The 26,173-nt window shown below is 38.8% G+C and overlaps 1 long non-coding RNA gene across 7 annotated transcripts in view; it reads right to left on the bottom strand.

Annotated features, from left to right (window-relative positions):
* Positions 1–26,173, bottom strand: part of LOC129629325 (uncharacterized) — a 104,636-nt gene that overhangs the window by 52,945 nt on the left and 25,518 nt on the right. For all 7 annotated transcript variants that reach the window (XR_008703161.1, XR_008703154.1, XR_008703155.1 and 4 more), the window contains exon 2: positions 12,847–13,009. This is a non-coding gene — a long non-coding RNA (uncharacterized LOC129629325). The remainder of the gene's footprint in view (positions 1–12,846; positions 13,010–26,173) is intronic.

The following is a 26,173-nucleotide window of genomic DNA, read 5'->3' as shown; positions in this document are numbered from 1 at the left end:
TAATACATGAACCGCAAACTACCAGCTGTTCAGCTGGTTTTAGAAATGGCAGAGGAACCAGAGATCAAATTGTCAACATCCCCTGGATCATGGAAAAAGCAATCGAGTTCCAGAAAAACACCTATTTCTGCTTTATTGACTATGCCAAAGCCTTTGACTGTGTGGATCACAATAAACTGTGAAAAATTCTTCAAGAGATGGGAATACCAGACCACCTGACCTGCCTCTTGAGAAATCTGTATGCAGGTCAGGAAGCAACAGTTAGAACTGGACATGGAACAACAGACTGGTTCCAGATAGGAAAAGCAGTATGTCAAGGCTGTATATTGTCACTCTGTTTATTTAACTTCTATGCAGAGTACATCATGAGAAACGCCGGGCTGGAAGAAGCACAAACTGGAATCAAGATTGCTGGGAGAAATATCAATAACCTCAGATATGCAGATGACACCACCCTTATGGCAGAAAGTGAAGAGGAACTAAAAAACCTCTTGATGAAGGTGAAAGTGGAGAGTGAAAAGTTGGCTTAAAACTCAACATTCAGAAAATGAAGATCATGGCATCTGGTCCCATCACTTCATGGGAAATAGATGGGAAAACAGTGGAAATAGTGTCAGACTTTATTTTTCTGGGATCCAAAATCACTGCAGATTGTGGCTGCAGCCATGAAATTAAAAAACGCTTACTCCTTGGAAGGAAAGTTATGACCAACCTAGATAGCATATTCAAAAGCAGAGACATTACTTTGCCAACAAATGTCCATCTAGTCAAGGCTATGGTTTTTCCTGTGGTCATGTATGGATGTGAAAGTTGGACTGTGAAGAAAGCTGAGCGCTGAAGAATTGATGCTTTTGAACTGTGGTGTTGGAAAAGACTCTTGAGAGTCCCTTGGACTGCAAGGAGATCCAACCAGTCCATTCTGAAGGAGATCAGCCCTGGGATTTCTTTGGAAGGAATGATGCTAAAGCTGAAACTCCAGTACTTTGGCCACCTCATGCGAAGAGTTGACTCATTGGAAAAGACTCTGATGCTGGGAGGGATTGGGGGCAGGAGGAGAAAGGGACGACAGAGGATGAGATGGCTGGATGGCATCACTGACTCGATGGACATGAGTCTGGGTGAACTCTGGGAGCTGGTGATGGACAGGGAGGCCTGGCGTGCTGTGATTCATGGGGTCGCAAAGAGTCGGACACGACTGAGTGACTGATCTGAACTGACTGACAGTGGCAGTAAAATCTTGACTTGAAGTTCATGCTTATGAAGTTTACCCATCTGGTTCTTTAAATATTTTAAAGTTCTATTTATATGTCTTTATTTTTCCAGTTTCCTAGGAAGAACTCCTTCATACAAAGGTTTGAGTTTCTTTTAATTGGATAAATTTGACATGTAATATTGTGGAAATTTAAGTATATGTTATACTAATTTGATGCATTTATATATTATGATATAGCTGCCATTGTAATTATATTTATCACAATACTTATAGTACAAGGCTGCTATCTATATTAAATAAACTATGCATTTAATCTTTATGGCTGTTTTAGCACTTGTTATATGTGTGTACCTTTAAACACCAGCAATCTTATCCCTGCACCTACCCCTCAACCCCTGGTAACCACCAATTTACTTTTTTTTTTACATATTTGATCTTTTTAAAAATATTATACATATAATTAATATCATACAATACTTGTCTTTTTCTAAGTTTATCTCACTTAGCATAATGTGCTCAAGGTCCATCCATGTTATTGCAAATGGTAGGATTTCCTCCTTTCTCATGGCTGAATAATAGTCCATTATGTATATATACTTTTTAATCTATCCATGGACATCTGAGAACTATGAAAATTTTTAGTAGATGGTTTACAAGGATAGTTCAAGGAACCATCCTTGAAGTTTTTCCTAAGAAGATTTTTACTATTATATTTCACCAAGAACAGAGAGTGGGCAATTTAGTAAATCTCTCCCAAACACAAGGGAAAAGTCTGTGGGGAGAACTGTGAGCAACTGTTTTGTTTTCAGTGCCAACAGACTAGAGGAATTCTTCCAAAGGGTGATGATGAAAATGACAGATTTCATATACCCATATAAATTGCTTTTTCCTGCTGCCACTGCTGCTTAGTTGCTTCAGTCGTGTCCGACTCTGTGTGACCCCATAGATGGCAACCCCCCAGGCTCCCCCATCCCTGGGATTCTCCAGGCAAGAATACTGGAGTAGGTTGTCATTTCCTTCTCCTGAACCCTTATTAAATTTACATTGAAGATAATTTTTTTAAAGACACAGGACTAGAAAAAATGCAATATTCATAAAATATGGAAGCTAGAAGGTAGAGAAATGTGTGGTAACTGATTTTGTAGGCTGAGAGCCAAATCCTACACCTAGATTTTTGGTGGCAAAAGCTGTCAAGCAAATCAATTTTATTAAAGAATCCTCAAGAGGGTCAGTACCTAAGATACTCTTGAAATGGAGGGGAGAGCAGGTTGAGGGCTAACAAGAGCACTGAATGGAATCTGTTCTATTAGGCTCCTGTCCCCACTCCACATTTTTGGGAAAGTGTTGCTCCCTCAGTTTTCTACTCTGACATGTAAGAACTCTTGGAAGTTGCTATTATGTCCTAATAAATTAGCAAAACAGCTGAAAAAAATAATAAAAACAATTCTTCTAAAATCCACCAGAAATGAGGTCAGTGAGCAAAGAGCTGTGCCTCCAAATTGGAGAGAGAGAGAGAGAAATGTAAATAGAGAATCACCTAAGCAAATCCCAGAAGCAAAAACCTCCTGAGGACAAGTGTGGGGTAGGAAAACTGAATTGTAATTGACAAAGTCCTTGAGGCTTAGTCCCGGGGTCCAGCCCCAGTTGGATCCAGGGATTCCCTCAGGAAGACGGCGTTGGCAAAAAGAATAGCAAAGGCTTAGAGATTTTTAGAGGCTCATTAATAACTGGTTTACACGGGAAATCAATACAGTTTGTGACACCGAACTTGCTCTGACTACGGAGGCCACAGGCACCCTCTTGAATAGTGGAAGGTGCCCCACCTTGGGCGCCTTCCCCAGTGTGTCTTAGAAGCCCAGGCAAATAAGTAGTCCCAGAGGACCCCTGCGCTCCAATTAAATGTCCTGAAGGAAGATCAGAAGAGAAAAGGAAACAAGAAAGAACAACACAGGGAGACCAAGCTTTGAGCAAGGCCCATAGCTTTATTTTCAAAGGGAGCTTATATACCTTAAGTTGTGCATAGAGGATAATAGGGGGTGTGAAATCATGCAAAGTCAGCAGTCTTTGATCCTTATCCAGACCAGGCTTTCTTTTCTGCAAACTTATCGTATATAAATGGTTTAGGTGATTTACATCATCTTCTGGCCAGAAGGCCTGTTAAGATTTTATGACTCTGATAAAGGTTTGTCAACCACAAGATTTATTTTCTCTAAGAGTAATTATTTTAAAGTTTGGCGCCATCCTCTGAAGGTGTTAGATAAAGTTGCATTCCTAAAGGGCAAAGGTGCAGTGGGTTTACAACAAGGAAAGAATTTATTACCTTAAGGGTCTAAAGTTGTTAGCACCAAGGCCACTACTTATTTTTTCTATGTACCAACTATATTAATTAATACACTTTCAAGGATACAATACAGGGGATGTGGAAACTTGGCAGCAAGCATTGGCTCAACAATGAAATCTTTTACTAGCTCTAACAATTTCTAACTCTCCGAGAGGCTCTATACTATTTGAATATCTTAAGCTTCCCCTGTGCCTCTTGCTGTTGGGAGACTGTAAACAATCGTATGCGTAGCTGTAGGAGTCCGGGTAAACCTGTCAGGCAAGTTAGAGAGCCATCTGAGGGGTTTGGATTGAAACACTCCTATTATGCCCAGGAAGCTTATTAACTAGAGCTTTAAGTTGATTTCCTTCAGAGAAAGGTAGTCAGGGATAAGCTCCCCTGTTAATGTCAGAGGAGTTGGTGAAAGTCGTAAAACAGACAGATTATGGTTTTGGGGTAGATGCTCAGGCAGAACCAGGGGGGCCCCTCGAGCCCTAACTCGCCTTTGCATATCAGGCCTCTCCACATGACCTTTGTCATGGGTGGGAACTCCCGTGCTGGCTCCCGGCAGCTCAGTATGCAAGTCTGAGACTTAAAATCTACAGGGGGTCCAAAATATACAAGGAGCTCTTATAACTCAATACTAGAAAAACAAACAACCCAATCAAAAAGTGGGAAAAAAGACCGAAACATACATTTCTCCAAAGAAGACATACAGATGGCTAACAAACACATGAAAAGATGCTTAACATCTCTCATTATTAGAGAAATGTAAATAAAAACTATAATGAGATATCACCTCACACTGGTCAGAATGGCTATCATCAAAAAGTCTACAAAAAATAAATGCTGAAGAGGGTGTGGAGAAAAAGGAATGCTCTTGCACTGTTGGGAATATAAATTGATACAGCCACTATGGAAGATGGTATGGAGATTGATTAAGAAACTAGGAGTAAAACCACCATGACCCAGCAATCCCACTCCTAGGCATAACCCTGAGGAAACCAAAATTGAAAAAGACACATGTACCCCAATGTTCACTGCAGCACTATTTACAATAGCTAGAACATGGAAGCAAAGCAACCTAGATGTCCACTGACAGATGAATGGATAAAGAAGTTGTGGTACATATACACAATGGAATATTACTCAGCCATTAAAAGGAATGCATTTAAGTCAGTTCTAATGAGGTGGATGAACCTAGAGCCTATCATACAGAGTGAAGTAAGTCAGAAAGAGAAATATAATATACAAACACATATATATGGAATCTAGAAATATGGTACTGATGAAATTATTTGCAAAACAGGAATGGAGACACAGACATAGAGAACAGACTTATGGACGTGGGGAGAGGGGAAAGGGTGAGGGGCACAGAGAGAGTAACATGGAAACTTACATTACCATATGTAAAATAGATAGCCAAAGGGAATTTGCCATATGGCTCAGGAAACTCAAACAGGGGCTCTGTATCAACCTAGAGGGGTGGGATGGGGAAATATATGTATACGTATGGCAGATTCATATTGATGTTTGACAGAAAACAACATAATTCTGTAAAGCAATTATCCTTCAATTAAAAAATTAAAATAAAAAGAGATAAATCCATTAGTGGTGGGGAAAACTACACGGGACCTAGTCATAGAGGGAATTCTCACATCTTTGTAAGTTCTACCTCCTGGAGCTTGACCAGATTCTCATGCCTGGAGAAAAGTCATCTCATGCTTCTAGCAGGACAGGGAAAAACACCAAATGAAATACACCAAAGCATCCCCTCTTCTTACCAAGGTCTCCCCTTGAGATAAACTACTTTATCAGTGACTAAACTATCTGGCATTTTTCAGAGCCTCACCTAACTAGAGGAAGAACCTATACCCCGCTCTAGCCCACTCTAGACTTCCACAAGGGAAAAGGGAAATACCCAACTCTGTGCCACTTTGCCATCCTGTTTTAACTGCGGGAAAGGAGAGGGAGACAGAGAAACATTGGTGAAGTTCACAGTCAAAAGGCACAAGCTTACTAAAAGTCTCTTTCTATTTCCCTGTTGAAACCACAAAAACTAAAAAGCGGTGTAATTTAAAAATAGGAACAAAGAACAAAGGCAATAAATAAAAAGAAATAACACATTTGGTAGGTATTAATCCCATTGTATCAATAATCATTTAAAACTCCAATGGGCTAAATACACAAATTAAAAAAAACAAACAAACATAGACTTGGTCAGTTGGTCAAAAGGTCCAACTATATATTATAAGAAACTCACTCAAAAAGATACATATAAGGTCAAAACTCAGAAGATGGAAAAATATATACCATGATAACATGAATCAAAAGCAAGTAGGAGTAGCTATATTAATTTCTGGTAGAGCAGAAATTAAAAACAAAGAAACAAAAATAAATTCAGGGATAATGAGGAGCATTCTATAATGATGATGGTTGAAATTCTCCAAGGAAACTTAATACAATCCCTAACTTGCATGTGCCTAAAACAGAGCTCCAAAATACATAGACAAAATGATAAAACTGCAGGGAGAAACAGGTGAATGCATGATTATAGTTTGATATATCAGAGGGCATATATTTTAACTCATTCTGCAAGGTCAGCATTACTCTAATACCAAAACCAGATGAAAACATTACAAAAAAATTATAGACCAGTATCTCTCATGAATATACATGCAAAAAGTCTCAACAAAATATAAGCAAGTCAATTCTGTGTATAAAAAATTATACCTTGACCAAAGTGGGATTTCTCCCAAGTATGCAAAATGCAAGCCTGATTCCATATTCAAAAATCAATTAATGTAGTCCATCACATGAGCAGGCTAAAGAAGAAAAATCTAATCATATCAATAGATGGAGAGAAAGCATTTGACAAAATTCAACACTCAGGATAAAAACCCAGGAAACTATAAACAAAACTTCAACTTGATAAAGCTTACAAAAACACTTGCAACTAACAGCATTTGGTGATAAGAAACTCAAAGCTTTTCCACTAAAATCAGGAATAAACCAAGAATGTTCACCCTCACACATCTTTTCAACATCATACTCTAAGTCTTAATTATTGCAACATGACAAGAAAAGGAAATAAAATACATACAAATTGGTTGGGAAGAAATATATAATTCTCTGTTCTCAAGTGACAAGATTATCTATGTAGAAAATTCAAAGGAATAAACAAAAACTTCTCTCAAACTAGTAATTATAGAAAGGTTGCACGAAAGATGGTTATACAAGAGCCAATTGCTTTCCTATATATCAGCAACAAACAAGTAAAATTTGACATTAAAAAATGCCACAAATTTAGTGGCTTAGAGCAATCTACATTTATTGTCTCATTTTTTTTTGTGGGTCAGGAGTTCAGGAATGACTAACTGAGTCCTCCAATTCAGTCTATGTAAGTCTGTAATCAAGCCATAAGCTAGGACTGGGGTCTCATCTGAAAGGGCAAGTGGTGTAGGATGTACTTCAAGACCATGTGGTTGTGCTGTCAGAATTCAGGTCAGTCAGGACTGTTGGATTGAGGGATTAATGTCTTTGTGGGCCAACAGCCAGAGGCTGCCCTCAGTTCTTTGCCACTTGGACCTCTCCATAGGGTATCTCATCATATGGAGGTTACACCCTTACCTTTATCTTCCATCCACACATACCTGTGTCTCCTTTCCCATATAAATATCTCCCATACAACACTTAGGGGCTATTTACTGTCAAGGTCAGGAGTGCTTTTTTTTTTTTTTTTTTTTTTTTAATTGGAGCATAGTTGATTTACAATGTTATGTTAGTTTCAGGTATATGGCAAAATGAGTCAGTTATAGATATAGCCACTGTTTTTGAGGTTCTATTCCCATATAGGTTATTACAGAGTATTGAACAGCATTCCCTATGCTATACAGTGGTGGTTCTTATTAGTTATCTATTTTATATATAGTAGGCAGCCCACTCCAGTACTCTTGCCTAGAAAATCCCATGGACGGAGGAGCCTGGTAGGCTGCAGTCCATGGGGTTGCTAGGAGTCGGACAGGCCTGAGCGACTTCACTTTCACTTTTCACTTTCATGCATTGGAGAAGGAAATGGCAACCCACTCCAGTATTCTTGCCTGGAAAATTCCACAGAGAGAAGAGCCTAGCAAGCTGCAGCCTATGGGGTTGCAAAGAGTTGGCCACGACTGAGCAAATAGTTCTGTCCCTTCCCCTTGGTAGTCATAAGTTTGAATGCTTTTCTTAAACAGAAGAAAAACTGATTGTGGGACTAGATCAAATTGGTTCAAATCAGTGAAGAAATATACAAACCTCTTCATTAGGAGCTCGCAGGGTCAGACTGCTGCCTACCTGGTATGACCTGATTCCCAATTCTTAAGTAGATGGAAGCGAACAGGACTGCAGTTTTATCTAGTGATAATGCTAGTGTAAAACTGTCTCCTTACGACTATGGTTTTACAAGCCACCTGCCATACAGCTAACACAGAAAAAGTCATGACTGTTCTTTTTTCCTTACATATGAAGTTAAGCGGTAAACCCTTAAGAAACACACAAGGTGATTATTTCACCAGTTTCACTCTGTTAAAAACAGAGAGGTTCATCTCTCCTTTTGAACGCACTACTGTGTTAAGAAACAGAGACTCTGAAATGAGAAACCCAACACATGTATACCTGTGGCGGATTCATTTTGATATTTGGCAAAACTAATACAGTTATGTAAAGTTTAAAAATAAAATAAAATTTAAAAAAAAAAAAAAAAGAAAGTGAAAGTGAATTGGCACAGTGTGTCCAACTCTTCGCAACTCTTTGGACTATAGCCCACCAGGCTCCTCTGTCCATGGGATTTTCCAGGCAAGAATACTGGAGTGGGTTGCCATTTTCTTATCCAGGGGATCTTCCCAACCCAGAGATCGAACTCAGGTCTCCCACACTGCAGACAAACTCTTTACCCTCTGAACCACCAGGTAATCACATTCATGTCTTAGGGGAAGATAAATCAGAGTTTGAATTTACCCAGTAATGCAGGTGACTCTTACTGATACAGGCTAAGTACAGTAGCATTCCTTTGGTCCCCTAGATTTTCTTTGGAGAAGACTCAAATGATTTGGGAGTTTCTTTGGAAGAATCATGATAAATAACCTAAGTAAAGCCAATTTAACACAGTTTGCGGCTTCTAGAAACGTGGCATTGACCAATTATATAAAGATTCTGATTTTCAAAGACAAAAGCCTTGGCATTTCTGAAGAACTTGTATTCCTTTTCAATAATTAGTAACTGTTTCCTAAAAGGGGATGGGAGTAGAAATAAGAAAAAACTGAAGGGACAGGAAGCAAGGAAAGGATCAAATGGAACAGGAAGAGCAGGGAAGATTTTTATGAATAGATGGGATATGTAGCAAATAATATTTCTACTACTGCAATTACATTTACCTTAATTATAAGGTCAGTCATGAATTAATAACATTGATTAAGCTTTGAAATGAATATACTATCATTGTTTATGGAACTTGATTTGAAATTTTATTTCTACTGATCTAGGAAAAACTGTTTGTTATCAGGACTACAAGTTGCCTGTCTGACTTTTTAAATTCTTCCCTCACATTTTAGCATTCTGGGATGAAATGCTTTAAAAGGATGAGGAACCTGGACAACATTTTTTTCTGAAGCTAAATTTTTAAAACTTGAATCAACCAGAAGGGCTTTCAAACTTACCTGAATGACAACAGGGCTAACATGAGAGAAGGTAGAGAAGAGGTGAAGGGGACCTCTCACACACATATTAACTACATGTGATTTATAGGGTCTTTGCAGACATACAGCATACACAGAAGAACTGTACCAAAAAAATCTTCACAACCCAGATAATCACGATGGTGTGATCACTCACATTCACCTAGAGACAGACATCCTGGAATGTGAAGTCAAGTGGGCCTTAGGAAGCATTACTATGAACAAAGCTAGTGGAGGTGATGGAATTCCAGTTGAGCTATTTCAAAACTAAAAGAAGATGCTGTAAAAGTGCTGCACTCAATATGTCAACAAATTTGGAAAACTCAGCAGTGGCCACAGGACTGGAAAAGGTCAGTTTTCATTCCAATCCCAAAGAAAGGCAATACCAAGGAATGCTCAACCTACCACACAATTGCACTCATCTCACATGCTACTAAAGTAATGCTCAAAATTCTCCAAGCCAGGCTTCAGCAATACATGAACCGTGAACTTCCAGATGTTCAAGCTGGATTTAGAAAAGGCAGAGGAACCAGAGATCAAATTGCCAACATCTACTGGATCATGGAAAAAGCAAGAGAGTTCCAGAAAAACATCTATTTCTGCTTTATTGACTATGCCAAAGCCTTTGACTGTGTGGATCACAATAAATTGTGGAAAATTCTGACAGAGGTGGTAATACCAGACCACCTGACCTGCCTCTTGAGAAACCTGTATACAGGTCAGGAAGCAACAGTTAGAACTGGACATGGAACAACAGACTGGTTCCAAATAGGAAAAGGAGTACGTCAAGGCTGTATATTGTCACCCTGCTTATTTAACTTCTATGCAGAGTACATCATGAGAAACACTGGGCTGGAAGAAGCACAAGCTGGAATCAATATTGCCAGGAGAAATATCAATAACCTCAGATATGCAGATGACACCAACTTTATGGCAGAAAGTGAAGAAGAACTAAAGAGGCCCTTGATGAAAGTAAAAGGAGAGTGAAAATGTTGGCTTAAACCTCAACATTCAGAAAACTAAGATCATGGCATCCGATCCCATCACTTCATGGCAAATAGATAGGTAAACAGTGGAAACAGTGACTGACCTCATTTTTTTGGCTCCAAAATGACTGCAGATGGTGATTGCAGCCATGAAATTAAAAGACTCGTACTCCTTGGAAGGAAAGTTATGACCAACCTAGACAGCATATTCAAAAGCAGAGACATTACATTGTCAACAAAGGTCCATCTAGTCAAGTCTATGGTTTTCCCAGTAGTCATGTATGCATGTGAGAGTTGGACTGTGAAGAAAGCTGAGTGCCGAAGAATTGATGCTTTTGAACTGTGTTGTTGGAGTAGACTCTTGAGAGTCCCTTGGACTGCAAGTAAATCCAACCAGTCCATCCTAAAACAGATCAGTCCTGGGTGTTCATTGGAAGGACTGATGTTGAAGCTGAAACTCCAATACTTGGGCCACCTGATGTGAAGAGCTAACTCATTTGAAAAGACCCTGATGCTGGGAAAGATTGAAGGCGGGAGGAGAAGGGGATGACAGAGGATGAGATGGTTGGATGGCATCACTGACTCAATGGACCCAAGTTTGAGTGAACTCCAGGAGTTAGTGATGGATAGGGAGGCCTGGCGTGCTGCAGTCCATGGGGTCGCAAAAAGTCAGACATGACTGATTGAACTGAACTGAAACTGTGGCGGAGGTAATGAAGATAATGACAATCTCCTTCAAAAGGTCCCATTTATGCACTGCTGCACTCAATGCCCCCAACCCTGCAGCAGGCCATGGCCGGCCACCGCCGACCCATGCCTCTGCCAGAGACTCCTGGACATTCACAGGCAAGTCTGGGTCAGTCTCTTGTGGGGTCATTGCTCCTTTCTCCTGGGTCCTAGTGTGTACAAGTTTCTGTTTGTACCCTCCAAGAATCTATTTCCCCAGTCCTGTCTGTTCTGGCAGCTCTATGGTGGAGTTAATGGCGACCTCCTCCAAAAGGGCTTATGCCATACCCAGGTCTGCTGCACCCAGAGCCCCTGCCCCTGCAGCAGTCCATGGCTGACTCATACCTCCACAGGAGACACTGAAACACAGTTCTGCCTCAGTCTCTGTGGGGTCTCTGGGTCCTGGTGTGCTCAAGGTTTGTTTCAGCTCTCTGAGCATCTCTGGTGGGTATGGTGTTTGATTCTAAATGTGATTTTGCCCCTCCTACCATCTTTCTGGGGCTTCTCTGCCCTTGGAAGTGGGGTATCTCCTCACAGTCACCCCATGCTGTGCAGCCGCCGCTCCAGCACCACGAAATACTTTTATGAACTCTTTTAAGGAACACAGCCAAACCTGTAACCATGCTGAAAGGTAAGCATAAAGTAGCATTTGTCTATTACAACTGGGAGTGTTTTCATCAGTCATTGTCATATGTCTAAAGGAAAGAAGGTTCATGGGGAGATACAAAGCATGAGACAGGGTATTAATAAGGCAGCAAAGCCTGGTTTCCCATTCAGTAAACCAACTGATCACGTCAGAAATTTGTCAAAAGAAAGAGAAATGCACTACCTTCTGGTGACCCCCTGCCTATCTAATCACTGCTTGGTTTTAGAGTCTGGAAATTAGCATGGATATAGGTCATACTTCAAGGGAGAAATATTGTACTCCATTAAATATTCTTCATACAGATACAAACATCAAAGTAGATTCACCATGCTGGGCTGTCTTTAAATGCTGGAAACTGTACAAAGAAACTGAGATATTATGTATGCCACAAAGTATGGTTTTATTTTATAACTTGATTATTTTTACTTCATTGACATAGGTCAAAGACGTTTCAATTTATTCATTAATGAAATATGTGCTGAAAACTACATACAAAGCACTATCCTTAGTATTATAAAGAACGTGAAGATGAGTAAAGTTACATTCTGCACTTATAGTTCAGTGACTTACGACTATATATTCAACTGAATTTTTAAGTTTTCATAAATGGGGGAAAATCTCTTCGGTTGTCACAAGAGGAAGACTGGGGTGGGAGGAAGTTCAAGGAGCTCATGTTTTTTAAATTATCTTCCTTTTATCACTATCTATAGTGCCCTTTTTAACTTATTTTAAAGTTACTTAGGAAGCTTTCTGTCTGAACAAAAGTTTTTGTGTTGTTGTTGTTGTTTTTAACCTTAACAGAGTTTAAAAGTCATTGGTTGAGTTAGAAAAGAGTTGAGTAAATGTTCTATAGTTTATTCTTTTATTAAAATTTGAACAAATATTTATTGTCTACTGATCCAACGGACATTAAAAAATAAAAGAAAATACTGTGAACCTCATACCAATTAATTTGCCAACATACATGGAAATATACAAGTTCTAGAAAAACCAAGTTGCCAAAACTGACACAAGAAGAAATAGAGAATGACTATATATTTAAAAGAATTTGAATTAAAATTTCTCATACGCCAAAATAATGCTTAAATATCTTTAGCGGTGGATTCTTTTGAATATTTAAGGAAGATAGAGTATCTATTATACAAAAAGTCTCAGAAAACAGAAGCTAAATTTCTCCTTTGATATCTCTGGCATCAAAACTTGGCACATATGTAAATATGTTATTAGAAAAGAAAATGACATACCTATGTCCTTCACAAAGGGTTTCCCTGGTGGCTCAGTGGTAACGAATCTGCCTGTCAGCGCAGGAGACACAGGTTTGATCCCTGGGCCAAGAAGATCCCCTGGAGAAGGAAATGGCAAACTATTCCAGTTCTCTTGCCTGGGCAATTCCATGGACAGAGAAGCCTGATGGGGTCACAAAAGAGTCGGACATGCCTTAGAGACTAAACAACAACAATCCCTCATAAACGTATACACAAAATCTTTAACTATAGTAAGTGAATCCAGAAATTTGTAATACATCATACCCATGTAGCACTTACTGCAGCAATACAAGGTTTATCAACTAGAAACCAATGTCATTTCTATATTAATAAAATAAGGAAGAAAAGTCTTCAAAAGATACAGTAAAAGCATGTGAAAACATTCAACATCTATTCATGAAAATAATTCTCAATAAACTATAATAGTAATAGAAGGAAATGTCCTTGACATTTCCTTGACATGATGCAGGACATCTATGAGAAACCTAAAGCTAACTTTAATACTTAAAAGCAAATAATTGAAAGCATTTACTCAAAAATTAAAAACAAGGCAAGCATTTCAACTCTCTTCACTATTCAGAATTGTTCTAGGTATTGGGAAAACAGCAGTAAGAAGCCCTAAGCAAAATGAGTAAACATCAAAAAAATAAAAAATAAAAAAATTGTTTTAAAAGCAAAAATCAAAAAAAGTTTATGTGCTTTGATATAATGAGTAATAAAAAATAACTTTTAATAAAGGTACTGGAACGTATTTAGTTATTTTACTTAAAGCACCATCTAGATAGATCACCTATTAACATTTGACTTAAATACAAGCCACGAAACAATACAATTCCCTGGCTACATCACTGCAAGTGAGAACCAAAAAATATTCCATAGTTAGGATCTCTGCTATGATCACAAGCCTTCTAGATCATCAACTTGTCCTCCCCATGCAATTGAAGTTTTGTTGTTTCTCTTTTTTTAAAGCCTGTCTTTTTCTAAACCGACTACTTTGAGAAGCCACATATTTCATATCTGAGAATAAAAGAGTGCATGTCCATGCCAACTCTAAAAAGAATGTGAGGTCTATTCAAAATGCACAGTTTTAGAAAATATGCACATCCATGATGAGGACTGTGTGAGATGCAAAGCTCCAATTACCTTGCAGTACAATAAGCCTGCACTAAGTTCCTTTATACCTCTCCCAGGCTATACAGGAAGCAGTTTTGGACTCTAATTGGTATGGAAGGCAGGGCAAACTATGCACAACAAATTGAGTGTGAAACAATATTCATTTAGATCATCCCTTACCACAAAAGGGCTGTTTGGGAAGTTTTTTGAAAATACCTAGGGGCTTCAAGGCCTTCTTTAATTGACTCTTTGTGTAGTCTCTTGCCTGACTTCTCGGGAAGTTGTTTGGTTATGATTTGATGCTTTTACTTAAAATGCTACTCTGTGGAATTTGCCTCTTTCATATCCTGAGAGCACAGCATTATAGTCAAGGCTGCACAGGAAGATGATAAATTAGTCTTTCACAAACTGAGGTCATTCAAATCAGCTTATCTCATTAAACTTGGATACAAATTACAACATGAGATCAGCAGATGCTTTGAAGCAAAACCTATATTAGCTGTGTTCCATTTATCCAGAAACACTGCAGAAAGAAATCTGGTTTGATAGATGATCAATAGCAATTCCCATCTAGTGTTAAATATTATTGTTTAAAAAGTAATGTCCTCTAGGAAGAAATTCTATAGTCCTTGTACTCTGAATGGACTTGTTTTTCATTCTCTGGCTTTCAGACCATAAATTACTCATTTAAATTGTTTGTTTGCTTGGTTCTTGTTCTTAAAGAACCTCAAACACCTTAAAGAAATGGAATAGTCATTCTTTTATGCAATAGTTCTTACTAAAGGTCCTGTCTAGTCACTCTATATATTCGTTCTATACAAAGGTCCTGTTTATGCACTTAATATAATATTACAGAAAGAAAGAGATGTGGGGGAGGGATGATGGCAGATGGAAAAGGGGGAAATCAAGGTTTAAGTAAATTTATTTGATAATAAAAATGTTTAGTTCAAAAAAGAATCTAATTAAATGTTCTAAACTTGCCTCTTAAGCTAATTACTTTGCGGCATGTATTAACATGAACAATAACTTTCACCTTTATAAGATCATTTCCATCATCGTATAAACATGTTGCTATATATCTCATATTAAAAAAGAAGAAAACTCCCTCCCCTGCTCTCTCTTTCCTCTTCTCTATGTAATAGCATCAAAGAAGTTGTAGTACTTCCCCAAAGGCCACATAAGGATCAAAACGAAGACTAAACACTGGAACTGGGTCTCCTTGTCCTCAAGCTCTTCACTACTCTAAAAACAGATGGAACAGCCCAGCAGGATATGGCTGCACAATAAGAGCACCCCTTTTCCATTTTCCTCACTTCTTTTTGCAAGACTATTCTGATTTCTTATCCTGAGCAGACTGTAAATGCCAAAGTATTCCATTTTGAAATTCACAATTCTTTTCCTTCACTCCTGGCTTCTATGTGGTGAGCTTTTCTAATACATCTATGATACTCCTCTAGAGGGAGAGGTCAGCACTTCGCTCAGCCAAACATTGTCCAGGGTGCAGATTTGGGTGTCAGGGGTCTGGGCCCTCCATGAAGATAGAATAAAGCACCTGTTCTTAGGCTTGACAGTGGAGACATCTCTCAGTTAGGTACCAAACTATAGCTCTTCTTCAGCCCCTAAACCAATCCCTTGGACCTGCCCTTTCTTACAGAGACAACTGCCTCAAAGATTTATCTATGTGCATTCCCCTTCACCATCAGGACTCTTCCTCACTGTCCCAATACTAGCATATAGTCATAATGGTTTCCTCCAACCTCTACAGAATGCTTGTACCTCCACTCCCAGTAGCTTTCTACCCCTCATTTTCTCTGAGTCCTGAGAGACTGCTCTCAAGAAATCCCTCAATGATGGGAACTTCCCTGGTGGGCCAGTTTTTAAGAATCCACCTTGCAATGCAACAGATGCATGTTCAGTCCCTGACCAGGGAACTAAGATCACATGCCTCAGGGAAACTAAGCACACCGCAACTACTACACCGGCCCAGGCTGGAGCCCATGTGTCGTAACCAGAGAGCCCAGCTGCAGCAGAAAGACCCTACAAGGTGCAACAAAGGTCTCTCACACTGCAACTATAATCCTGATGCAACCAAATAAATTAACAAACAAACAAAAAGAATCCCTTTATGGTCATTGGTACATCTCCAACTTGAGTTTCACTATAATAAGGAAGCCGGTATCTCAGGACAAATGAGGGTTTCCACATGGCTTCTTTGTGTTCCTGAAAGCACACAGGTCTTTACTTAATTCATCACCGATTGCTTCCTTTATGGCAGAAAGTGAAGAGGAACTAAAAAGCCTTTTAATGAAGGTGAAAGAGGAGAGTGAAAAAGAGCTGGCTTAAAACTCAACATTCAAAAAATGATCATGGCATCTGGTCCCATCACTTCATGGAAAATAGATGGGGAAACAATGGAAACAGCGAAAGACTTCATTTTCTTGGGCTCCAAAATCACTGCAGATGGTGACTACAGCCACAAAATTAAAAGATGCTTGCTCCTTGGAAAAAAAGCTATGATTAACCTAGACTGCATAGAGACATTACTTTGCTGAAAAAGGTCCATTTAGTCAAAGCTCTGGTTTTTCAGTAGTCATGTATGGATGTGAGAGTTGGACCATAAACAAAGCTGAACACCAAAGAACTGAGGCTTCTGAGCTGTGGTGTTGGAGATGACTTGAGAGTCCTTTGGACTGCTGGGAGATCAAACCAGTCAGTCCTAAAGGAAATCAATTCTTAGTATTCATTGGAAGGACTGATGCTGAAGCTCCAATACTTTGGCCATCTGATATGAAGAACTGACTCATTAGAAAAGACCCTGATGCTGGGAAAGATTGAAGACAGGAGGAGAAGGGGATGACAGAGCATGAGGTGGTTGGATGGCAACATCGACTCAATGGACACAAGTTTGAGCAAGCTCTGGGAGGAAAGATAGAGAAGCCTGGTGTGCTGCAATCCATGGCATCACAGAGTTAGACACAACTGAGCAACTGAACAACATTCTGTACATTCACTAAACATTTATGAGTGTAGCCAGGCACTATAAAGTCCTTCTTATAATCCCACCACCTAGTGCCTCATTTCTTTCCTCTTCATTGCAATCAGCACCCTCAAATGAGTTTGTTGGTCTTCCTCTCCTGTTTTCTCTCTCATTTCTCCCATTTTTTAAATTGGAGGATAATTGCTTTACAGTTGTTTTAGTCTCTGCTGTACAATGAAGTGAATCAGTCGTGTATATCCCCTCTCTCACACCTCCCACCCACCCCTGATCCCACCCAGCTGTGTCATCTCAGAGCACCGGGATAAGCTCCCTGTGCCATACGACACATTCCCACTAGCTGTTTTACACATGGTAGTGTTTTTATGTCAAACCTAATCTCCCAGTTCATCCTACCCTCCCCTTGCCCCTACCGTGTCCACACATTAATTCTCCATATCTCTGTCTCTATTCCTGCCCGGGAACTAGGCTCATTGGCAGCAGTTCTCTAGTTTCCACATACATGCATTAATATACAATATTTTTCTCTTTCTGACATTTCATTCTATACAACAGATGCTAAGTCCATTCACATCTCTACAAATGACTCAATTTCATCCCTTTTTATGGCTGAGTAGTATTTCATTGTATACATGTACCACATCTTAACTCTCCCAATCTTTTTAAAAATCTATTTGGTATGGTTTCCACCACCACTTTATGTGGCTTTGTGAAGGTCCCTAATGACTTCTGTGTTATTCAGTTCAGTTCAGTCGCTCAGGCGTGTCTCTTTGTGACCCCATGAATCGCAGCACGCCAGGCCTCCCTGTCCATCACCAACTCCTGGAGTCTACTCAAACTCATGTCCATCAAGTCAGTGATGCCATCCAGCCATCTCATCCTCTGTCATCCCCTTCTCCTCCTGCCCCCAATCCCTCCCAGCATCAGAGTCTTTTCCAATGAGTCAACTCTTCCCATGAGGTGGCCAAAGTATTGGAGTTTCAGCTTTAGCATCATTCCTTCCAGTGAACACCCAGGACTGATCTCCTTTAGGATGGACTGGTTGGATCTCCTTGCAGTCCAAGGGACTCTCAAGAGTCTTCTCCAACACCACAGTTCAAAAGCATCAATTCTTCAGTGCTCAGCTTTCTTCACAGTCCAACTCTCACATCCCTTCATGACCACTGAAAAAACCATAGCATTGACTAGATGGACCTTTGTTGGCAAAGTAATATCTCTGCTTTTCAATATGCTATCTAGGTTGTTCATAACTTTCCTTCCAAGGAGTAAGCGTCTTTGAATTTCATGGCTGCAATCACCATCTGCAGTGATTTTGGAGCCCCAAAAAATAAAGTCTGGCACTGTTTCCATTGTTTCCTAATCTATCTGCCATGAAGTGATGGGACCAGATGCCATGATCTTAGTTTTCTGAATGTTGAGCTTTAAGCCAACTTTTTCACTCTCCTCTTTCACTTTCATCAACAAGTTATTAGGGAATAATAAATAATAAAATCCAATGTAAAATCCCAGTCTTTTCCCATCTTTTGACCTGTTAGCATTTGGTAATACAGCTAATCACTCAATATACTTAATTCATTTTGCTTCCAAGACATCATAATCTTTTCTTGGTTTCTTTCCTATCTCACTGACATTCTTGTCTGGATTCATTTGAAGTCCTTTCTCTTCCATGTGGTCCCTTAATGTTGACAGACCTCTTACACCAGTCCCTGTCTTCATTTCAATGTTTACATCTTAGTTTGTGTCTCTAACCTAGTCTCCTGGCATTTAACCCTTCCTAATGGCTGACAGTTCCCAGATTTATTCCCTCTTTGAAGAAGATGATGTCTCCCCTGTAACCGAATCCACTCTGGTTTTACTATTTTAGGATATTCCAAAAACTTCAGTTGCCTAAATCTGTATCTGTTCAAAGAAATAAATTTCTCGGCCTGTGACCCTGCTCTGTCTGCACATACGGCAGGCAAGAATTGCCTCAACCAATTACAGGTTGAAGTTCACATATGAAGACCCAGCTTTCTCAACCGTATTGTTCGAATATTCCAAAATACATGCTTTACACCTTACTGGCCCTCTACCCTTCCCACTCTCACTTCACTTCCTTCCTAGTGTTTCCTGGGTTCACCTCCCAAAATAAGTACACTTGAATTCTTGTCTTACAGTTTGTTTCTGGGATAAAACCAGAAAGATGCTCTCAACTACAATCTCATATAACCAACTGGTGACTTCACATCTACACTTAGAATCTGATAGGCACTTCAAATTTTACATGTCCAAACCTGAAATTTGATGATGCCTCTCCTGAAAAAGGTATTATATTTGTATCTTTCCTCAATTCAGTTGATAAAATCTTCATCTTTATAGTTGTGCTGCTGTCAATCTCTAAACCAGTTAACTCATTTCTATTTCTTACAGCTCAAAAGCTTTCGACCTCATCTTGCTTACCTTTTATATTTTCTGTATTACTCACCATCTTATATAATCTGCACATATGTAAATTCGTACTTTTCAGTTCTACTCTGCTAGAATGTAAACTCAGTGAAAGAATGGATCTTTGTTGTATACATTGGAGATGACCTTACCTTTACATGCTCTTAACTAAGCTCTTATCCAATTGTTTTATTTGAGGAATTGCAGATTTTTAGGAATTATGTGTTTATATAATTATTTCTATAAGGATAACTGAACTTAGATTGAAGTGTGTTAGTTGCTCAGTCGTGTTCGACTCTTTGAGACCCCATGGACTGTAGCCCACCAGGCTCCTCTGTCCATGGAATTTTTTAGCAAGAATACTGGAGTGGGTTGCCATTTCCTTCTTCAGATCTTCCTAACCCAGGGATCAAACCTACATTTCCTGCATTACAGGAAGATTCTTTACCATCTGAGCTGCTAGGGATTCATGAAAACAAATAAAATGAATAATCTTGGTGGCCAGAATCTGTAATAGACACATAGAAACCACTTTTATGGTAGTTGAGTATGTCTGTGTGTATATTAACATATATATATATATATATATATATATATATATACATACATACATACATATATATGTTGGACCAGGACCTGGCAGTCCGGAGGCAACGATAAGAAAAGTGAAGGGGAGAGAAACAGGCTGATACTCCCTGGTTTACACAGAGAACCAATAAATCCTTGACACAGGACTTGCATCTCTCACGAAGGCATCAGGTGCCCTCTTGGTGGTGGTGGTTGGGGGGGGGTGGGTGGTGAAGGCATGGGGCGCCTTCTCAAGAGAGTCTTAGAAGCCCAGGCCGAAGAGTAAGCAAGATGGGTTTCTGTGCTCCAGAGAATTAGCTGAGGAGAGAGAGAGAAAGAAAGAAAGACACGGGGACCCAAGCTCTGATGGAGCAAAGGTGCTTTATTTGCAGAAATCCCGTTATATATCTTTAGTAAGATGATTAGTCAGCTATTACACAGGATGAAATTTTATCAATAGTCACAATATGGATAGTCTAATACATACAAGGTCTCTGATGCTGAAGAGTCACTGCATGTTTCATCCCATGACCTCAGTCCTGAGAATTGCATGCAGCTTTATTCATTCATGGAATAGGAACTGATAAGGAACAGAGAATCCTTGAGAAATAAAAAACAGCATGTAACTCAAGGATACATTTCCTCTGAAAGCAGTAAGTGCAAGCGGTGTGATGAAAGCAACCTGGACGCTGATCTCACCCTACCTTTGCTTTCCTCGCATGGATCATTGCAAACTTTAGCGACCACGGAAAAACCAAAACCAAACGTTACTTTCCATAAAGCCAGCTTCTGCAGCTCTCACTTTTCACAACCATAAAGGTAAAAACAGAATTGTTCTATATAAGATGTTAAGAAAAATGCAATATGTGCTACACTCTTCCATGGAAGTTATCCAATGAGCAGTAGGTATCATTACTCAGGTCTGCATCTCTCTAAGATCTACTTGCTGCAAGCTGAGAACATTTTCCTTTTATCATCTAAGCCCTAGACCACAGCACTGCTTATTGGAAATTACTTACTTTAGAAAACCACTGCTAAAACTATTGTGTTTCTGCTTCCCAATTACTATGTAACTCAAAGTTTCTGAATTTCCTTCAATTATCGAAAACTATAAAGATTTTAAGGTTGATCCATAGTAATTATATGGGCCCTATGGTTCTAAATTTGTTTCTCTGTACTCAAACTCCAGTGCTGGCAAAAACACTTTCGTTATTAGTCAACATTTCAAATCTTGAGACACAAAAGGGTAACACAGGTCTACTTTAGATGAGTTTATCCTGCATTCTTAATAAAGGATTTTACTGAGCAGAATATGAAGGCAAATGTGATCATGAAGTAGAATACTTACCTTACTAGTTTTCTTGTCCTTTATAAGCATTTCATATACTAGCTACAAAAGCTTCATTTGATTAAAACATATAAATCAAAACAGGATCTTTACGAAGACACATATTGATAGTACTTTTGTTAATTTTGAGTTATAGTAGTAGTAGAAACACTACAGAATTATTTTCTTAAAAATCTTATACCAAGAAGTTTTATTTTCACAAATTCATTGCTTCTTTTAAGCAAATTGAGATATTAGGTCAGATACAATAATGAATTAAGAGGACTTCTTTTTCTATGTCTCCAGGAAAATGTTGACGCTTGTATTTATACCAAATATTTTCCCAATTCTATCTCACTAGAGTTTAGCTTTGAAGCACTTAACAGCCTGAAGATTTGCTTCCAGTGTCAGGTAAAATCTAAATTCCCTTCATCCATCATTAAAGATTCTCCCAGTGAAGATTTGCTCCCTGTGTCAGGTAAAATCTAAATTCCCTTCATCCATCATTAAAGATGCTAGAGATGAATTCATGTAAGACTTATCATCCAAGGTAGCCTAGCTGGATACCATAGTTGGAATGAGTTCTTGAAATTAAGAGGCTTAGGGATGATAAAGAAAAAAAGGTTCATTTTTTTTTTCCCCTTAAATCCCAGGAAAAAAAATGCAGCAACAACCATCAGAACACAGAAACAAACATCCAAGAAGGAAATTCTTATACTGCAATTGGTGAAGCAATGGTCCATCACGGGAGCAGTAACCATCACATGCCCCTAATGAATCATATACCTCAATATTTTTTATGGCTTTGGAGCACACCAGAATGGGACATATTCATTTCTTCAATCCTTTTGGAATGAGTGATATCTGGTAGTGTTTCTTTGAGTATCCATGGTCCTTCTGAAAACATCATTACAAAGAAATTTTTTTAGGTAGGTGTTGCTTCAATATTAAGTATTATAAAATGTTCAAAGCAACTAATTTCCCAGGGGTCTCATATAGGAACTTATTTTATTTACAGAGATAAAAGAATAAACATTACTTGATGCTAATATGACTTTAAAAGGCATTTATTGATCTTTTGACAAGTCTATTTCCCATCTATGTGTGTACGAGGAGACAATGCCCAATTTTGTGAAAGCTAAGATACAGAACCTGGATGAGGGGAGAAAGAATTTCAGGGCAGAAACAGATGTAGGTAAATCATTTCTTTTGGGGTACAAATCAAGAAGTTAATCAAATATTTTTCATCTCTATTAAGTGAAATGAGCTGAAAACTTTGCATGTTTGCTTTGTTATTCTTCTCTTTACTCAAAAAATTAATAAATCACATTTAATGTTGTAATTTTGCTCTTGTGATACTAAAATCCACTTGCTAGCTGAAATGAATTATAGAAACCTGATAAGACTATCAATTCTATCTCATACCTATTTTCAGAAGAATAAAGTTGCAGAATGTGGGGAGGTGTGGAACTGTAGAATGTTTGATTATAATTATTTGTTTAAAATTACACTCCACTATAAATTGAGTGTAAGACAGAAGACACATATTAAATATTTGTAAACACTTCCTTTAAAATGTCCCTAAGAAATATACCTTCCTTGGAGTAAGTCAGTTAATATTTCATGCAGCATTGCATTCAGAACTTCTTGGCAAATGAGGGGAAGTAAGAAATATAGTTAGGTGCTTTCACTGTCCAATAAAGTGACTTCTGTATTTTCTTACCACCAAAGTTTAGAGTAAGCTTATTCCTTATGATACTTTGAGTAGCACAATGTACAATGTATTTATTAAGTCAAAACATGTGTATTTAAAAAATCCTGTTTTATTTTGCCCTGCATGACTCATGCATTTTTTTTAATTTCAAGCTTTATTGAGGTATAATTAACAAAAAAATTGGATACATTTTAGATGTACAGTGTGATGATTTATGACATGCAAATATTCAAAGGTGACTATCACAATCAAGTTAATTAACAAATCACCTCAGGCAGTAACCTTGTGTGGATGTGTAGTGAGAATACTTAAGACCTACTCTCTTATCAAATTTTAAGTGCGCAATACAGTATTATTAATTATAGTCACCATATTGTATATTACATCCCTAGAATTAATTCATCTTATTATATAAATGAAAGTTTAATATCCCTTGATGAACTTCTCTTCACTTCCCACGTCCTCCAACCCCTAACGACAAGCATGCTACTCTCTGGTTCCAAAGTTTTGCTTTTTTTAGATTCAATATAAAATAGAAATCACACAGTATGTTTCTCTATGTCTAACTTAATTCACTTAGCATAATATCCTCTTGGTTCATTTATGTTTAAGGTTATCATATGATAACATATGAATTACAGATGACCCTTGCTCTCAAGGAATTAGAAATCTAAGAAGGAAGACAAAAGAGATCATGTTACTTACAAGAAAAACACAATGATAAAGACATGCACAGGGCATCACTGGGAGAGAGGATGGAGTTTGGGTGAGAGAAGTTTAGGAAGCTGTCCCTGAGATGATCAAAAAGGTAATAGCAAAACACTGGGCTTCCCTGGAGGTCCAGTGATTAAGACTCTGGTCTTCCATTGCAGGGGGTGTGGGTTCAATCCCTGGTCAGAGAACTAATATCCCACATCCCCTGGGGTGAGGCAAAAAAAATTTAGAAGTAATAGTGAGACAGAGTAAGAATTGATTGTAGATGTTGGGGCAAGGGAGGGGTAAAAGCAGAGAGAGGAACTCACTTGCCCAGGGAAGAGATGACACTAGAGAAGATCAAAAATAAAGCACATTATTTTGACCATTTATATTTCCCTGTCTGTGAACAGATATTTCATCTTCAGTTCAGTTCAGTCAGTCGTGTCGGACTCTTTGCGACCCAATGAACCGCAGCACGCCAGGCCTCCCCGTCCATCACCAACTCCTGGAGTCCACCCAAACCCATGTCCATTGAGTCGGTGATGCCATCCAGCCATCTCATCCTCTGTCGTCCCCTTCTCCTCCTGCCCTCAATCTTTCCCAGCATCAGAGTCTTTTCATCTTTCTTGCCCACTTTTCTTCTGATTGTTTGCCTTAATTTGTATTAAATTGTTGGAAGTCTTTTCCTGGAAGTGAACATATTCCACCTGTTAAATATGTTACAAAATTTTTCTTTCAAATAGAGGTTTTCATTTTGAGTAAATTTATCAATCTTTTTCTTGATTCCTTTTTTGTCATTCAAAAGAATGTCCCTTTACCGCAAATAATAAACATATACTGTTGTCATTGTGTTTTGTATTTTTATTTCTAGTCATTTAATAAATTATTGATAAAGCATGAGAAAAAAATCTTGGAGGATATTATGAGTTGTTTCCCCTGTGAAAGGATACATTGACGTTCTAAACCCCAACATCATAGAACATGACTTTATTTAGAAATAGGGTCTTTGCAAACATAATTAGCTAAAAAACAAGGTCTTACATGTGGTCAATCAGTCAGTTCAGTCGTGTTCAATTCTTTGTGATCCCATGGACTGCAGCATGCCAGGCCTCCCTGACCATCACCAACTCCTGGAGTTTACTCAAACTCATGTCCATTGAGTCAGTGATGCCATCCAACCATCTCATGCTCTGTCGTCCCCTTCTCCTCCCGCCTTCAATCTTTCCCAGCAACAGGGTCTTTTCAAATGAGTCAATTCTTTGCATCAGGTGGCCAAAGTATTGGAGTTTCAGCTTCAACATCAGTCCTTCCAAAGGACTGATTTCCTTTAGGATAGACTGGTTGAATCTCCTTGCAGTCCAAGGGACTCTCAAGAGTCTTCTCCATCACAGTTCAAAAACATCAATTCTTTGGAGCTCAGCTTTCTTTATAGTTCAACTCTCACATCCATACATGACTACTGGAAAAACCATAGCCTTGACTAGACGGACCTTTGTATGTGGGTGGAGTGGGCCCCTCTCCAAGATGACTGGTATCATAAAAAGAATGCCATGAAAAGAGACACAGACACAGAGAGAACCCAATGTGAAGACAGGATTGAAACGATGCATTTACAAGCCAAGGAATGCCAACGATTGCCCACAAACACCAGAAGTTAGGTCAAAGCAAGGAAAGATTCTCCCCTATAAATTTCTGAGGGAGCATGGCTCTGCTGACACCTTGATTTTGGACTTGCAGCCTCCAGAATTGTGAAGCAATAGGTTTTTGCTGTTTGAAGCCACCCAGTTTGGGATATTTTGTATGGCAGCTCTAGAAAAGATTTATACCAAATTGAAAATAGTGGTTAGAGACAGAACAGGGAAAAGAGACTAGAATTGGGGGCAGATGGGCAGAGTATAAGAGGATTAGGGGTAATTTTGAGCTATGGTATGAGGTGGGCAGTATGGAGAAATCATATGTAGTCCAGCGTTGCATAAAGTATGAGTCATATGTCATTAAGTGTTAAGCTGGCAAAGGAGAAGGAGTACACAGAATGGTCAAATTGTTCCATTCAAAGCACCTGGATTTGACATTTTAAAGTATTTTAAATTATTTCTCAAAGTACATATACACACACACAGAGACACACATTATAATTCAAAGGTAAAATGTCTAGTCAAGGCTATGATTTTTCCATTGGTCACGAATGGATGTGAGAGTTGGACTGTGAAGAAAGCTGAGCGCCGAAGAATTGATGCTTTTAAACTGTGGTGTTGGAGAAGACTCTTGAGAGTCCCTTGGACTGCAAGGAGATCCAACCAGTCCATTCTGAAGGAGATCAGTCCTGGGTGTTCATTGAAAGGACTGATGTTAAAACTGAAAATCCAATACTTTGGCCACCTCATGCGAAGAGTTGACTTATTGGAAAAGACCCTGATGCTGGGAAAGATTGAAGGCAGGAGGAGAAGGGGATGACAGAGGATGAGATGGC

This window comes from Bubalus kerabau, chromosome 15 (genome assembly GCF_029407905.1).
Source record: "Bubalus kerabau isolate K-KA32 ecotype Philippines breed swamp buffalo chromosome 15, PCC_UOA_SB_1v2, whole genome shotgun sequence".
In the NCBI taxonomy this organism is placed as follows: Eukaryota; Metazoa; Chordata; class Mammalia; order Artiodactyla; family Bovidae; genus Bubalus; species Bubalus kerabau.
The sequence above is the reverse complement of the archived record's forward strand: the minus strand, read 5'-3'. Positions and strand labels throughout refer to the sequence as shown.